At 40.2% G+C, this 17,546-nt stretch overlaps 1 long non-coding RNA gene across 1 annotated transcript in view; it reads left to right on the top strand.

Moving 5' to 3' along the window:
* LOC147917335 (uncharacterized) overlaps window positions 1–17,546 on the top strand; it is a 182,560-nt gene that overhangs the window by 14,220 nt on the left and 150,794 nt on the right. The window contains exons 2-3 of the long non-coding RNA XR_015552006.1: window positions 4,369–4,470; window positions 5,055–5,233. This is a non-coding gene — a long non-coding RNA (uncharacterized LOC147917335). The remainder of the gene's footprint in view (window positions 1–4,368; window positions 4,471–5,054; window positions 5,234–17,546) is intronic.

Here is a 17,546-nt window from a genome sequence, read left to right as displayed (position 1 = left end):
ATTAAACAGAGTGCCTAATGACACCATAATCTCAAAAGAAAAAATCTTTTGTGAAAACTCTTTTTCCCCTGTTACAAATAATTTGGTAAGCCCTTGTTATCAGGCCATTTTAGTTGTTCTGTTGAAGACTGATTAAATAAAACATGGTCTCCTTTTCTTTGCTGATTTGGCCAAGCACATAATTCTTTAGGTAATTGTTGAAGTGATTACTTATGCTGCTGGAGTCTAGAGAGCGTTTGCTGATCGGCAACAGGGCATTATCAGGTCTTTAAAATGATTTTGTGGACATTTTTGAAAACAAAAGCATGAAATTTATTTTTATCCCATCCATACAAATCCCACTGTCAGCTAAGTATTAGATAATATGGTACAGAATATTGTCAGTGAGAAACAAAGCACAGTTTTGGTTTAATTTCTTCATGCGATTCCCTCTTGCTGCTGTTGCCTACTTTTGTCTGGAATTCTTTTCTTATGGTGCCTCCACAAAAATTGATACTGGTCAGCAGGACTCCCAGCCACATAGGGACTCTTTGGTCATGGGAAAACTGTTCCTGTTTCCCTCTGCTGATGAGAAGACCTTATTTGGCAGATAAAACCTTAGCAACATGTGACACACCCAGTCTCAGTGGCTTTGAGGCAAATTTACATTTCAATTTTGTTTCTGAAATTCTTCAGGCTTAATTAACACCTCTGATATATTGAAACAACATCATGATAAGACGTTTTCTGTAGAAACACGCTTGACTGGTAGCGGTCACCTGTTCTTGTTTGGTAAACTAAAATACTGTATCATGATTATTAGAAAGCATCCAAGTTATGTACTTTGATGCCTTAGTTATATGGTCTCAGTTTATATTTAGAGTCTTTATAGGATTATTTTTCCCACAATTATTTAGTAGCTACTAGATGGGTAGCTTCTTTAAATTAACAAGTGACAGATCAGCATTACTCTTCCCACTGAACAGATGAAGAAATTGAGACAATTTTGTGACTAGCCCAAAGCGTCTTAGTGAGTCAGGGGCAGAGTTAGGATTAAACTTTAGTTTATATGCTCAGGCCAAAGCACCTTGTGTAACTCTGAAGTTAAATTCATGGAGGCAGGGACACTCTGTTATTTTAATATTTGCTAGAACAATAGAATGATGTGCAGTTATAAAAATTGGATACTATTTAAATCAAGTTATCTGATCCATCTCAGAAGTGTGGCTACAATCCCCTACCCGAGATGGTTAAAGAAAGGCTTGAGTATACACAGAAGGCTGCCTAATGTAGTAGAAAGAGCAAGACACTATAGTTGGAAGAAGCAGGTTCCGGTAAGGGCTGTGTGACCTAGGTCATGTCACCTGACCTTCTCAAGAACCTCGGTGTTTTTATTTGTAAAATGTGAGGCATCAGAGTAGATGTTTCCTAAGGTCTAAATTTCTATTGCACAATTTTGAAATTGTTATAGTTGTGTTAGGAAAGATCCTCTTAAGGTGAATCTTAGTTCAACCACAATTCCCATTCTTTTAAAGATTTATTTTTAAGTGCAATTGCTATGAGAGACAGTTTCCTTGGCTCTGACTTGGCATCTACAATCTTCTCTCTGTCCTCGGCTCTGCTGAAGAGCACAGAAGGGAATTTGGGAATGAGGCTTGGCTCTGAGGAGGCTGAGTGTGCAGAGCAGGCACAAACTTGTAAGGCCAGGCTCTCTCCACAATCCTGCTTTGCATTCTTCCTAGAGTTGGAGGCTAAACTCTAAACCTACAGCACCTTACTGAGGGATAGAAGAAATCTTTGCGTGGGGAGGGTGTTTGCTAGGCTATTTTGGTAACAGCTCTTGTATCCACCCTCACCCGCATGCACTTGGTTGGTTTGCCGTGGAATGAGTCTGGGGGAATTTTCTTTTTCAAGTTTTTCTCTCTTCCCATGCTTTTGCCAAGTGAGAAGAAGAATGTGGCATCAGACTCATTGAAATAGAATGGTGCTTCCCTATTTCTCTGCATGCCTCTGTGGAAGGGAGCTTGGTGAGACTCATCAAGGGCAGAGCGTGGAGGTTAGAGTCCCTTTGAAGGATTTTCCCTGCAGAAGTCCAGGCTTATATCTGAATATCACTGACCCAGAGGCCAGTTTCACATCCTGCAAAAAAGCTCTGAGAGAATGTGTCAGCAGAACTGGCATTGCATGTCTAGACAAAGAATTGATATTAGCATCAATCTGTTAACTCTTGTGTAAGCATTTGCTGTCTGGGCCTCAGGCATTTTTTGGCTTAAAATGAAAACTGCAGCTCTAAGATTTAGACTTAGGTCTTTCAGGAGGTTCTGTCAAGGAAAAGAATCACAAGTTACTTATTTCAAGATCAGGTATTTTATTTATTAATATGAAAGTTTCTTCATCTATTTTTCTTCTTCTTTAGTAAAATGGTGGCTGCATCATCATCATCTTCATTCTATTATATATTCATTATTTCAAGAAATATTTAGGGGCCGGCCCCGTGGCTTAGCGGTTAAGTGCGCGCACTCCGCTACTGGTGGCCCGAGTTCGGATCCCATGCGCGCACCGACATACCGCTTCTCTGGCCATGCTGAGGCCGTGTCCCACATACAGCAACTAGAAGGATGTACAACTATGACATGCAACTATCTACTGGGGCTTTGGGGAAAATAAGGAGGAGGATTGGCAATAAATGTTAGCTCAGAGCCAGTCTTCCTCACCAAAAAGAGGAGAATTGGCATGGATGTTAGCTCAGGGCTGATCTTCCTCCCAAAAAAAAAGAAAAAGAAGAAATATTTATTAAGTACCCATTTGGGAACCTATTCAAGGCATTCTGCTAGGCTCTGCTGATACATTGGTGAATAAAACAGCTAAGGTCCCTGCCTTCCCTGGAGTTTATAGCTTATTGGGGGAAACCAACCACAAACAAGAGTAACAGGATATTTCTGTCTTAGTTTCGGCTAAGGCACCGAAGAACAAAGCAGTAGGTGTCAGGTTTCTTGGCTTTCTAAATTGAGGTGCTAGACTACTTCTGCAGGATTTGCAGAAAGAGTACCTCAGAACTGGTTCTGCCAGCCTGAACCCATCTCCACCTCCAGGGCACTGAAGAGAAGGCTTAGTGTTCTTTAAGGCTTAAGTGCTGGTAGGGAAGATTTCTTTGAGGAGAGTTGTCGCTGTGCTGTGTGGCTCTCCTCACCTCAGGGAGGGGCTGTGTGTCCCTTCACTCAAACCTAGTTGGGAGGAGGCTTCTAGGGAACTACTGAGAGAGAGCACTGTCCTGTGTTTCCTGGAGTTTGGGGACCTGGCGACTGACATCTGAGGCATCTCAAGGCAGAGGTGGCGTGGGGGTAGGGGAGGAATGTGTGTGGGGGCAACAGAGAGAAGAGGTGGCTGGATTGGGAGTGGCTGGCACTTTCAGAGTTGACCTGGCAAGAATTGACTCTGAAGAAAGAGCAGATTGGGTCATCTTGAAAGCAACTTGACAAGGAGGACCATATGGAGGGGTGAGGTGACTCTGGAAAAAAGATGGGCCTCTGGAATGGGGCAGCTGAGTGGGAATGAAAGGGAAATTCTTAAGGGACCAAACAGAAAGAGCCTTGCCCAGCAAAGCAGCTGTGGGTAAGACATCTGTCATGAGAGGAGTCTCTGAAAACCCCATAAAGAGCGGGCTTGGGAAGCTTGGTTGTCTGCCAAGTGCAGAGCCACCAACCCAAGATTACAGCCATATCTGACAAGTTAGATCTATCTTCGCCTATTCTCCTCTGTCTCCTGCCCCAACCTGGAAGGGCCCAAATCTATAGCTAGCAAGATGGGAGGAGGTGGAAGGAGGAGAAAGCTGACAAAGCTTCCCCCGGACAAGCTTCTAAGCCTGAAACAGATCTGAGCTGGGAGAGAAGAGAAATTGTAGGTTAACTTAGGTCTGGATATTAAAATCACCAGGAAGTGACTAGGATGGCTATGAGACCTGTGGGAGATTTTCATCTAGCAACACGGAAGAACATATGAAGGGAGCAGATTTGAAGGAGCAGAAGTAGGAGGGGATAAATCGCTTTCGGTTCACGTCGTACTGGCGCTGGTTCCTTTAATAACCTGGTTAGGGTAGTAAATGAATAAAATGTAGAATTATGAAACTATGTTCGTAAAGGATAGTGGGGAGGGGTGGTGGTGATGGGGAGCCTATTTAGATAGCTCAACAAAGATGACCTCTCAAGAAATGATAATTAATGAATGAGAAGGAGCCAGCCATGTTGTGTTTAGTGGGAGTTGGGGGAAGGAGGTGCTTGCAGGGTCCAGGCGTAGGGAACAGCATGTGTAAGGTTTATGTGGAGTCACATGATCGGCATCCTGTAAACATTTGGGTGGCTTCAACCAATGATATTTTCATTCTTTGTGCAGGGCACTGAGTTAAATGCCAGGTCTACAAACAGGAGAAATGCATTCTTCACTGAAGTTTAAGGCTTAATTGATCAACATTGGAAAAAACCACTTTGATAAAAGGTAAGATCTAAAGGCTATAAAGAATGAAGAGGCTCCTGCCCTCTGCCCTCAAGCTCCTGATGGCCCCAGATGACACTCTACTTTTCTGAGAATTGCCAAGATAAGCAGCCTCTCCTAGTGCACTGGCAATCTTTTATGGAGTGTAGGGACAGCTGGATAAAGAAACACAGAGCTCCCTTGACAGTCCCAGGAGGGAGAGAAAACCTCTTAACTTGCTCTAGTGCTCTGTTTATGTGTAAGGCTTAGAAAAGACTACTTGTTATAAGCGTGCCATCAAAAATAATTGAGGTAAGATGTCAAGAACTCCATCAAGTAGGGGCAGATATAACTCCTTGCATTGAAACAATGATTGGAAAAGTGGCTCACCTTCGCTGGTGTAAGTTTAATCACTCAGGAAGTAAAAAGAGCAGAACCCAGACAGATGCGCTGGTGGCCTGGTGAAGGCCTGGGGAGAGTCTCTGCAGGAATGTGAACTCATGCATTTAAAGCTTAGATCCCAGGCAGACAGTGACCTCAGCGGGTGCCTGTGCGGGTGGCACTTTCCCAGCCTCGTAGGGGTTCCAGCTGGCACTCGTGTCCACCAGGAGATGGAGCATTTCGGGACAGGGAGCAACGCACCAAGGCCTGTGGGGGCTCCCACGAGACGAGGACTTACTGACAGCCCCTGCTTTCAAGGAATTCTCTGGTTGGGAGACAGAGCCTACGTGGCCAACACATCTGGTGGTCACATGTGCAGAGGCAACCCAAGGAGGTGAAGAGAGAGGTAAAATATGCTTCCTGTGAATACCAAGAAAAGACAGTGCAAACTAAGTTACCAGAGTTTTCCATGTGTCTAGCTTTTAATTTTATCTATTCACTTTCCTCATAACATGTGCTCAACAGAGAAACTGGCAAGGGCAGTGTAAGAAATCAGCTATTTTCATTTTTAAAGACTATTTTGTAAATAGAGAAGGGACTTCTGAATTTCAGAGGAAAGAGTTTGTGCTATGTCTTTCCTCTTTTCCCATCGGTGGGGAGAAGTAATTTGTCCCATTAGAACCTGTGCCCCTTACCAGCCCCGTGGCTTAGCGGTTGAGTGCACGCGCTCCGCTGCTGGCGGCCCGGGTTCGGATCCCCGGCGCGCACCGACGCACCGCTTCTCTGGCCATGCTGAGGCCGCGACCCACATACAGCAACTAGAAGGACGTGCAGCTATGACATACAACTCTCTCCTGGGGCTTTGGGGAAAAAATAAATAAATAAAAATTATTAAAAAAAAAAAAGAAACTGTGCCCCTTAGAGAGGAGCCAGTCCCCAAACAGGCTGCCTGGTATGCAGAATGTTCTCAATAAATGTGTTTAAACATCAAACCTGAGGGATTTAGGGATCTAAGAATTTCAAATCTATTTTTTAAAAATTTTGAATTAGAGTGCTTTGTAACTAGTTTGCCTTTCCAGTACTGTATATGAATATCAGACCTTAAGATGTGCTCCTTAATACTCCTTAATTTACAAATACAATGCGTTTCCAAAATCAGTTTTCAAGTTGATATTGTGGTCCTTAGGCGTATTTTTTTCCCGTGACAACACATTATAGTAGAAAGCATGAGCATTTGGGTTAGACAAATGTGCTTTTGAACACCAGCCTCACAACCCTGAGATCTGGAGTCTGGGACCCTGCCCTAGATTCCCACTTTGGAGGGTCCACTCTGACCCTTTGACGGCCGCAGTTCTCCTTGCAAAGAGAGAAGTCTGAGGGGCCAAGAACACATGCCCACCTGCAACCTCTGTCCCTGCGCTCTCAGGACTCTGGAATTCCCTGCCCCAGCAACTGGTAACACACTTCCAGGGATTGCTGGGGCTTGGGAAAGGCTGGCTGGGCTGTCCACCCTTGTGCAGGGTGGGGCCTGATGGGGTGGGTATAAGGTGGGATTAAAGGGAAGATGGGGCAGTGGGCTGGGGAACTTCCATCTGTGCTCCCACACTGGGTCCCTCACATCTGACTTTGGGTCACATTGCTTGCAAGTGACTTGACCTTCCTGAAGATCATTTTCCTCTTTCAAAAATGTGTATAAGAATTCCTATCTTACGGATTTTAAGGATCCAATTAGATTATTATATGAACATAATTGTATGGGATAGTGAACAATACATTCTTATTGCTGCTATCAACCATGGCTAGAGTTTCAGGCTAAACTAAAACATTTAAAGCCACCATACAACTGAAATGCATTACTAATTATATTATTAGCACTATTAGTATTTCAGGTATATAATCTCTTATCTGAAACCTTTGGGGCCAGATGTTTTCAGAATTCAGAAGTTTTTGGGTTTAGAAATATGTGCATAAACCATATATTGTACATGGTTTATATGGCAGAGTCACGTTATCTAATACAGTCATATTTTCATAGCAAAACCTATTGAATGAATATGTGTCATAAAGACTACAAATAGCCTCATGTCAATTCAGGTCAGTTTTTAAAAAAAAAACTTTAAGTTTTAGAACAGTTTTAGATTTACAGAAATATTGCAGATAGATAGTATAGAAAGTTTCCATATGTCCTGTACCCGGTTGTCCATATTGTTAGAATCTTATCTTACCATGGTACATTTTTCACAATTAATGAGCCAATATTGATACATAATTATTAACTAAAGTCCATACTTTATTCAAATTTCCTTAAATTTTTACCTGATGTCCTTTTTCAGTTCCCAGGGTCCATCCAGGACACTCCATTACATTTAGCCATTACATCTCCATAAGCTGTGACAGTTTCTCAAACTTTTCTTCTTTTTGATGACCTTGACAGTTTGAGGAGTACTGATCCAGTATTTTGTGTAGAATGTCCTTCAGTTGGGATTTGTCTGATGGTTTTGGGTTTTTTGGAGGAAGACCACAGAAGTAAAGTGCCGTTCTCATCACATCTGAAGGGTCCGTGCTGTCAACAGGACTTATCACTCTTGATGTTGACCTTGATCACCTGGCTGAGGTAGTGTTTGTTAGGTTTCCCCACTAGAAAGGTACGCTTTTTTCTCTTCTTTTCATTCTATGCCTTTTGGAAGGAACTCACTAGGCATAGCCCACTATTAAGGAGTGGGGATTTATGCTCCCCCTCCTGACGTGTGGAGTGTCTACATATATTGTTTGGAATTCTTCTGCACAGGATATTGATTTCTTCTCCGTAGGTCAAGTTTTGCTGGAAAATGGGTTAAGAAATCTTTTTTTCCTTTTAAAATTTTTGTATTGTGGATAAGGGATTATGAACCAGAACCAGCATTACATCTAAATGTAACAAGTCTTACAATCTGCTTGCAGCCACTGTGCTCCTCGGGTGACAGAAGAAACTGAGTGACTGTTCCTTGTAAGAAGAGAAAATGACAGGGTCTAATAGAAAGGGATAATGGTGGCCTGTCTGCCAGAGCCCTGGATGAGCCCCACCCATCATACATGGCTTTGGCTGTACATTCCTAAACAGGAAGTACGTTTGGTTGTTTCCATACCCTCGTAACAAATTCAGCCTGAAGGGAAATAATGGAAATATGGTGATGGCCAAGTTAAGAGTATAAGTTTTAAAAAATAAGGCAAATTGTCCCTTTTATGCATTTGTCAGACCTTTTTAAATATGCATTTTCATAGAGACTCTTGAATTGTGATTATTTAGCACTGGGAGAGGTGTTTATAAGGAAAGCTAGGTGCTTTTTGCCCTGGGCATGCAGAATCACTTCCCATAGTCACTGAGGAACCCACTCTACTCTCCCATATTCCCACCTCGCCGGGAGATGCATCATACTCCCCCCAGACAGCGCTACGTGCCACACAATCTCAGTCTCCTTTCTCCTCAACTCTTTTCTTTCACCTCCACTCCCAGCTGGGTGAGACCCTCTTAGGATTTTTTTTATTGTTCAATCCTAGCTCCCCTGTGGTCTCTATATGGCTTCTGAAACTTGCTTCTATTGTGGGTAATATCTGACAATGTATGCTCTAGAGCTGCAGCTGGGCCTTGTTGTGCTGGGCACTACCCCTTTAGGTACAGAAGGTCCAGTGGGAGGGGATTCACTGAAGGATGTGTGAGGGGACCTGGAATGGCTGAGAGCAGCAGCTATTTACCAACCTCAAGAGGAGTCTTTTGATATTTTAACATACAGGGAAAGTAAATATTATTAAATGTATTTTATATCATATTGATCATTGGAGCCTTCCAGAATTAAGCCCTGGCTTCCACTTACTGATTAGTGATGTATTGCTCACACACACTCAGGGTTGACTTTCCAACTCGTGAAGTTGTTCACTAAAGCTCCAACAAAGTATCCATCACAGTGAGACCTAATATTGATATGCTGCTGTTCAAACTTACCCCTGAAACCTAATAGCCTATGTCATTATGGTCTTAGAGCTAACTCGCAAGATAGTATGACCCCTGGGCAGCACCAGAATTGTTAAAGATTGACTGACAAGAATGTATTTGTAGTGAAGTTTTTCCTCCTTGAGTCTTCAAAGGAGCACAGGTCAGGAAATTTCTCCTCCATTGGTTTCACTTGATCCCTCTCCAGTCTATGACTTCACTGCCTACAATCACATGCATCTCTTTAGTATACAGTGGGTGATCCTATCTCTTACACCTGATTTAGGAGAATAATGTAGGTGTCTTGAAAATGGTACAAACTTCTGAGGAAAAAAAAGTTTTATGTAATCTAGATGATGAATAATCTTCAAATAACTCCCTGAATTTGAGCTCTGATTAGGGAGACATAATTAAGCATGTTGGCATTGAAGAAACAAAATATTTCAAACCACTCTCTGATCTTGGTTGTCTCTCTTTTTCAAAGTCTCAAAATTAAACACAACGGTGGACTAGATAAATAGGGATATTACTCACCATCTGGTTATGCTACTTGATGACTTGACTGGAGTTTCTCAGAGACTTTCTTTTCAAAGACCCCCCTGGGGGGCACGGTCCCCTCAAACCTAGTTTCTGTGGTGTCTTTTACCTGCATCTCTGTGTTTAATTGCCTATAGCAAAGGTCTCTGAACTTTTTTGTCAAACCCCTCTATCCATAAAAATTATTTGACTACTAAGCCTTATAATACATTTTATACATTTACTGTTAAAATAATATATTATTTGTGTTATAAAACTTTATACAGTTCATTTGGAAATTTCTCATGTACTGCCTTGTGAAAAGCCCTCTATTGTATCTTGAATTGTTTTTTAAATAGTTAATTGTGATTTACATTTTCATTGGTTTATGGTTTTTTTCCTCCAAATAGATTTATAAAACTAAGTCAAGAATTTAAAAAAATTTATTCTATTTATAATAGAACCTTTTGCTTCACTGGTTTTTTGGACCAGAAAGACCTGAAATCTTGTCCTAGGTTTCGCCCTATATGCGTGATCAGCAGCAAGCCACTTAGCTTCCATGGGCCCCGCTTATCTCATCTGTAAAGGAAGGGCTTGGACTAGATGATTTCTGAGATCCCTCCAGCTTTATAATTTGGATGACAGTATTTGATTTGGCAAATCTCCCAAAAGGATGTTCTCTGAGTTTGAGAAGGCTGTCCTAATTTGACCGTGGATGTTATGAATTTGAAAAACTTTTAGAAAACCCTCCAAAGACAAAAGCATACTCACTGGCTCAGACGCTTGGTGTACCAAACCATCTTTCTGCTGCATGGCTCAGACAGTGGGTCAGGGGTGCCACTACGGAATGCCACAGCCACAGCATCACAGCGGCAGGGGGCTGGCTACACGTGAAAATTATGAAACTGTCAGCAACAGCATTATTCATAGGGAGAACTTTAGCTGAGAGCAGAGTTCAATAATTGTTAGTCCAACAAGACGGCAATTGGCCTCCTCACTTTTCCTGGTTGCATAATGTTAAAAATCTTTATTTTCTGAGCATTTGTGTATGAACTGTGGTTTTTAGAGAAATAGATTTATTAAAAAATAGAAATCAAAATGTCACATCCTGTAAACATACCATAAGCTGATTATTTTAAATGTTTTCTTAAGCAGATGGATTGAGGACATGACAGTAATAATGAACATTCATCTAAAGAATAGATTTTGATCAAGGAAGTCTCCCATTGGTTCCATATATAATCTTTACTCTGTTGGTTTTCCCAGGGCAAAAATTGAACAAAAGAAACAAACCACAGCTCTTGAAATATAATACCAGTAAACAAAACAAAACAAACAAAAAACAAACAGAACCTCAAGACAAAAACTGGCCTAACAATGCAAACTACAACATAAATAAGATGCTACTACACCTAGGCAGACACTCATATCCAGTCTGTATCGTGGAAAGACTTATGACTGAGTGAGGAGAGGAGAGACCATGAAGAGTCAGTCATAGATTTTTAATTTGTAAGCCCACACTGATCCAGGGAAGACTTACAGCAAATTTTATTCCAATGCCTTTTATTGTTTTTTATCATATAATCTGTGTCTGTCAGCAACAGCCTTTGATTGCTTCTTTAGCCAATCTGAAATGCTAGGAGGATCCTTGTCTGACCAGTTTTTAATAACTGCATCTCTGTGCCACCCTCACCATCATTTTATTTGCTTTCAGGACTAGACATCTTTACTCACATTATGTTTAAGGATCTATTATAATATGATTAAGGGGGGTGGACAATAATTATAAAGGAAATGAAAAATCAAGAATCTTATATTTCTATCCCAGGCAAGGACCATAAATTAGTTATGCCACAGTGGCCCTCTTTCCCATGGGGTTGTTGTTATGATAACACTGGTGACAACACATCTGGCATTTTATGTAAAAGATGCTTTATATTTGTCACGTTGAAAATGCGAATGTGCAGTAAGCATTGGCATCTAATATGTAAACAGATGTAGAAGCTTTGGTTAAACACAAGGGGAGATTTCCTATGAAAAATGGATAAATGTATTTCATAAAAATGATTGTCAGCACCATTTTAAGTAGATCATGCTGCCCTTAGTAAGAACAATGTAGAATAAATACCAGTTGTTTTTATTTTTATTTTTTATTTATTTATTTTTTTGTGAGGAAGATCAGCCCTGAGCCAGCATTCATTGCCAATCCTCCTCCTTTTTTTTCCCCCCATTCTCCCCAAAGCCCCAGCAGACAGCTGTATGTCATAGTTGCACATCCCTCTAGTTGCTGCATGTGGGACGCCACCCCAGCATGGCCTGACAACGGTGGGTGCGCGTCGGGATCCGAACAGAGGCCGCCAGTAGCGGAGCGCGCGCACTTAACCGCTAAGCCACGGGGCCGGCCCCCACCAGTTGTTTTTATTTCATGCCTCAGTTTGTGTGTTAAAAGTTAGGCTAATTACCCTGATTATATGATTAATGCTCAGATTTGATTTAGTAAACTAATAATTTTGCATTTTGTGACCCTCGGTTTTTCAGGCCAGCTGTTTTGCTCACCAGGTGTGCTCAGATTGGAAAAAGGCAAAAGTCTAGGAGCCAACTAAAGTCTGATGTAGACTTTCCTTTAGACTTAAAAATAAAGATTTTAAATCATGAAATTCCACTGTGAGGAATATACTCTACTGTCATTTTTTTTAATTCCAGTGAAATCCCCACAGCGTGTTCAGGGCTGAACAAGCAGAGAGGGTGCAGACCATGCTTATTCTTTACAGTCTGGGTATTTGGGAGACTCTCTGAGTCAGCTTCTTCTCCTCTGTTCCTTCCTTCCTTCCTGCCTGGGAGGGCAAGAGTGGGTAGGGCCAGCCTTACCTGTGGGAACAGTAGGTGGCTCTCCTTAAAATGCTCCTTTTCCCCTATTATTTTGTTCTTGTTAGACTTTTACCTATCTATTGATTGATTGATCGGTAGATAGATATGTGTGGGTATGTGTAATATACTCAGTTGACAAAAATGTATTGAATACATTTATGTACAGGGTATGTAGAAGATAGAAGATAGAAAAATAAATACCAGTCAGTCCTTTTGCTCATAGAGATGTGTGAGAGATGAGATAGTCACATACAAATATAATATAAAGTAGAAAATGTCAACTGCCATAAAAGGGAAAGAGCTGAAGTACTCTTTCCTTTGGGTTAAAATGAACCATATTCTGGGTGCAGCCTCATTTTGGCTCCGGTCTGGATAATTGGTCTGGCTTGCCCATCGTCTAGCAGAATCTGAAACAATAGAACACATGAGGAGTGTGATCTGCTGGAGGAGGTATTACAGGATAAGATCAGGAAGATGGTTGACTGTCAACAATCCATCTGCAAATCTTTATTGAATCCCCACTTTGTGCTGGGCAATGGGGATACAGAAGAGAACAAGACAGACATGGTCTCTGCCCTCCAACAGGATGCAAGTTGTTTTAGTGAAGAGCAGGATCAACCATAAAGCAGAGGAAAGTGTGCGGAGAGAATATACTAAAAGAAAAGTAACTTCACTTGATTACAGTTATGCCCAGGTTGGCCAAGAATGTACATAAGCCTGGACCTAATATTTTCCTTTTCTCTCTCTCTCTTTTTGCACTGAGTCTCTGCGTTGGGCAGAAGTACCTGGAGTTGTACTGGCACATAGATTCTGAAATGATCCTGGACCTGGCATGAGGAAAGCTGAGGGCAGGGGAGGGGTAATTGGTGGGCAGCCTTGGTAGTGGGGTGGGACACGAAGAATGGTGATTCTGGGAAGAGATGTATACATGGTTCTGTACTGAAGAGACTGCCACTTATATTTATTTATATATAAATAAATGAGAAGATTAGAAGTGGCTTGGGAGAAAGTGAGGGCTCTGAGAGGGGTCAGGCAAATGAGTGATAATCTGTCACATTAGTGGAATCTGACAACTCAGAAAATTCCTCAATTTTTTTTCCCACCAGCTCAAAAGACAGTGTCTTTGGGTTGGTGATAAGAGGAGACAGATGGAATAGAGAAGGAAGATAGAGCAGAAACCTGAACCACAGCTGGGCTGAGTGCCTCTTTCATTGGGGAGCATATATGTGTGGAGAGGTTGAGATGGACTAAGGACAAATTTTAAACCAAGAAAGTATGTGGAAACGTATGAAGAACTTTAAAGAGTTACATACTGTAAGAATCAATTGTATTTATTGTTTTCATTTATATCTCAAGTCTGCTCTCCCTTCCTGCTTTCCTCCCTTCTTTCCATCCCTTTTCTTTGTCTAAGTACCGATTATGATATACAATTTCTTCTTTTTTCCCTACTGAATAACTTTCCATCTACTCAGTGGTATGCTGGTCAAGAAAAAAACGCATACGTATGTATGTACATACATTTATTGTAAACTTTTCTGATATAAAGGATGTATAGCACACAATTTACAAATAACAAAATATACAATACTTTGTTGTAAATGTCATATAGCCAATGGATTCTCTCAGACTGCTTTTTTTGATTTTTGCTGAACTTCTATATTCTTAGCTAACCTATGGTTGCAATTGATGAAAAAGCATAGTTTTGACATGAACATTGGTTGTATTTTCATTTAAATTAACAAGTAAAACAAAGGTGAATCAATAAAGATGTCTGTCAGAGCTTCACTCATTCATCAACGGCATGAATGACTTCTTTCTGAACTAGCTAATAATTTTTGAATACTGGAAGAATAATTCCTGAAGTTTTTTTTCCTTTAGTTATTCAAAATGTAATAGCTGCAAATAGAACACACGTTTAACTTTAATCTGCATTATTAACATTTTCTCGCTTTCATTATTCAGTATTTACATTTTCATCACTTTCTCAAATCTGGACACTTAACAAAACAATAAATCAACCCCTCATTGGTAGCTTTTGCCAATTTCTGTTGTATACACACTTCCAGCATGGTGTCACTGAACATGCAGTTGGGAATCAATGCAGCAGCACACCATTACATAGTATTTTCTCCCATTCAGGTACAATAGATATAAATAACCTCAAGAGCATAGAAAACTGTAAATGTAGTAAAATATTTAGGAAATGATGAGTTTTGAGTATTTGTGATCTTTATTGTAATGTATTTTTGAGTATTTATTACCTTTATTTTTAATATAATGAATTATTTGTAAGTTTGTATAGTTTAGTTTTTAATAATGGCAGTGTTTAACATATGAAGTGCACAATTCCTGAAAATGTAACAGTATTGCACCAGGATGAACCTGCTTCACAGTGGTGTATCTGCCCATCCCTACAGTAGTGTGTGTCCTCCAGGTCGTATCCCAACTTCTGTGTCCTGGGAGAGATCTCTGCTCTGACAGGCCGTCCAGGGGCCACCAAAGCAAATGATTTGTTTAAGTGCTCCATACAAGTATATTCTCTTACAAGGGAAAGCTTCCAAGTTATGATTGTATTTAAAAATGATTAAATTTATAACTGTTTTTATTTTGAAAAAATTTAGAGAAAAATGACTATTGAATATTTACATCTAGGTAGCTTAATTGAAGAGTAGCCTTGGCAATCGTGGGATTGATTTGAATGGAGTAGACAGGAAGCTGGATCATGCAAGGCCCAAACTTCTTGTATAATTCATGAATGTAGATTTCCAACAAATTAATAGATGTAACTATAGGCTTTGTATAAGTAGTCTAGACCATTGGGATTATTGAATATTACATTATAGATTATTCATTAGTGGTCTCAGATATACATGGTGTGTGGTATTATGCAGTTTGTCCAAAGTGTGAATCCCAAACATGAAGCAAGGGTGTGGGAGCAAATCCGTTAGGAATGATTGAGTGCCGCCACCAATGCAATGCCCTTCCATCTCTGTTTATAGGCATCTATGCTTGTGAAGAGATGAACATCTTCCCACAAAAAGAAGGGCAGCTGCTACTTCTAGTGTTGAATGTATATGGAAAAGTTCTAGCACTAAGAAAGAAATGTCTTTGTGCATGTCTTAAATATTTCAGAATAAATACAGAGAGAGAATAATAATTCATAGTCAGATTAGTCAGTGTTCTAAGTTGCAAATGACAGATTGCTTTCTAGTTAGTTTAAGCAGAAAAGGAATTTATTGTAGGATATTGTGTGGTTCATAGATTCTCTGGGAGAGCCAGGGAATTAGGCTCAGAGGCCATGCATTCGGGAACAATGCCTAAAGGACACTACTGATTGCTCCAGCAAAAGCCCCGTTGCCACCATTGCTGGACACAGACACCATAACTTCACTGCTGATTCTGGTCAATGGATGCCAGAATTTCTAGCGCTGCTGCCCTCAAATGCTGGGCGCCTATGCCACTATGCTCACCAGAAGATGAATTTTAGATGGTTCCTGCTTATAAATCCGCAGTGTTCTCTTATGAATCCAAGTTGTGTGTGGGTGTTTCTTACTGGTAGATCTAACATCCCGCCTGAGGTAGAGATACTGACTGGCTGGGAAAGTGAGTTTCTGGCTTCTGTGGAAGTGTGACAAAAAAGCTTGAGACTCCTCAAACACAGGAAGGATGTTCAAAAGATTCAGGGTGGCCACAAAAAGTGACAAAGATCTACGGCACCAGAACTAAAAAGAGTGAAATGTTAAACTGGATATAGCACTACGTCTAAAGGAGTAGGAATTCTATGCTATATTATTTGTAGTTGTGGGATTTCACAAGGGTCTGGGGTATAGTCCTCATGATTGTCAAAATTTTCCATACTATGACATATAACGTGAACAATTTGCAAAAAGTGCAAGGATAATTGTCGCTGGAATAATGGTATTTACAAGGAATTTAATTAGAACTCAGAAGTTTAACATTTAGAGTAAAACAGATAGTACAGTAGCCCAATTGGAATGCCCTCAAATACTAATCCCAGAATTGCTAAAAAAAGTGTCTAGAACAGATAAATATTATGAGAGTATCTAGAGGATATTGGTAACTATTTTGTACATGGGATAGTAATTTACATTGTGTGGAGGTTTTACAATATGAAAAATGTTTTATATAAGTTGCTCTTTTGAACATCAAAAAAAAAGTCTGTTAGGTGTTTGAACCACTATTTTCATTGTTATAGTTTAGGAATCTAAGACTCAGAGAGGTGAACTTTTTTAAGTCATATACCTACTAAGTGACTCATCTTGAACCCAGATTTCTCACTACAAAACTTGTGAAGATAGCCACTCCAGGGAATCTGGACGTGCAACACAGAGAAGGCTGAGAAGAGAGATTTTGAGATTCCCAGGAACATCTTTGGGCTACCCAAATTTACCAGTTTCCTCTGCTCTGGGCGTTGGTTCTATTCCACTAAAGGAATTCCAGTTTTGATGCTCCCTGGACTGCACACTGCTAGGTCAAGTTACTGCTGTGAAGGATATCCTCCAATTTGCACAATCTGTCTACTAACCAGTCAATCCATAGGTCTTTGCTGAGTAGCTGTGAAGAAGGTCCGGTGCCTGTGCTTGCATTCTTTCGTCCCTCCATACTCCTCTGACAGACCACTCTTCCTCGTGCTTATGAGGGGATGGAAAGCCAAGTCAGAATTATCTGTATGGCAAGTCTACTGCTAGTTGGATTGTAAAGGTTTACTGTTGGGACACTGGTTATAATTTTAGTTTGGTGGGTTTCCCCCTCAGTTAGAGTTATTAGTTTAATGTTGGGACATCTTTTTTTGGTTTAATTTGTTTTGTTTAAGAGTTTTTAGAAGTAATATTATTTCTCTCTATATATACAGCTTCTGGCTCATGATTTCTAATCTCGTTAATCTTCTCTTTTCTAACCAATCAAAATGAGTAAATCTGTGATTCTATAGTGTTCGCATAGAATTAATGGGATCTAACCATGTACAGTTTCTAAAATTGGTCCCTAAAATGGAATGTATGGTATTCTTAACATTTCACCAAATTATATATTTAAATATTTTCAGTCTTCAATAAATTCAAAAGCTTTACTCCTCAATCAATTCTTTTCTATTCATTTCAGATTTATCTAGGCAAACTGATATTAATGGTTTCCTACAAAGTCAATGGGAAGATAACACATTTTGACTGAATTTTTCAATGCATATGAAAAAATACTTGGCGTCAAATACATCTTTTTATGTATCAAACCAGAAGAAAACCAACATAAGCTTTTAAAATTTAAACAACATAGACTTTCCTTAGTTTTATTATTAGTATCATAACAGTAACAATCAGAAAAATGTAGTATAAACTAATTAGAGAATAGC

The sequence above is a fragment of the Ceratotherium simum genome, chromosome 4 (assembly GCF_057802395.1).
Source record: "Ceratotherium simum simum isolate JZ-2026a chromosome 4, ASM5780239v1, whole genome shotgun sequence".
Classification (NCBI taxonomy): Eukaryota; Metazoa; Chordata; class Mammalia; order Perissodactyla; family Rhinocerotidae; genus Ceratotherium; species Ceratotherium simum.
The sequence above is the reverse complement of the archived record's forward strand: the minus strand, read 5'-3'. Positions and strand labels throughout refer to the sequence as shown.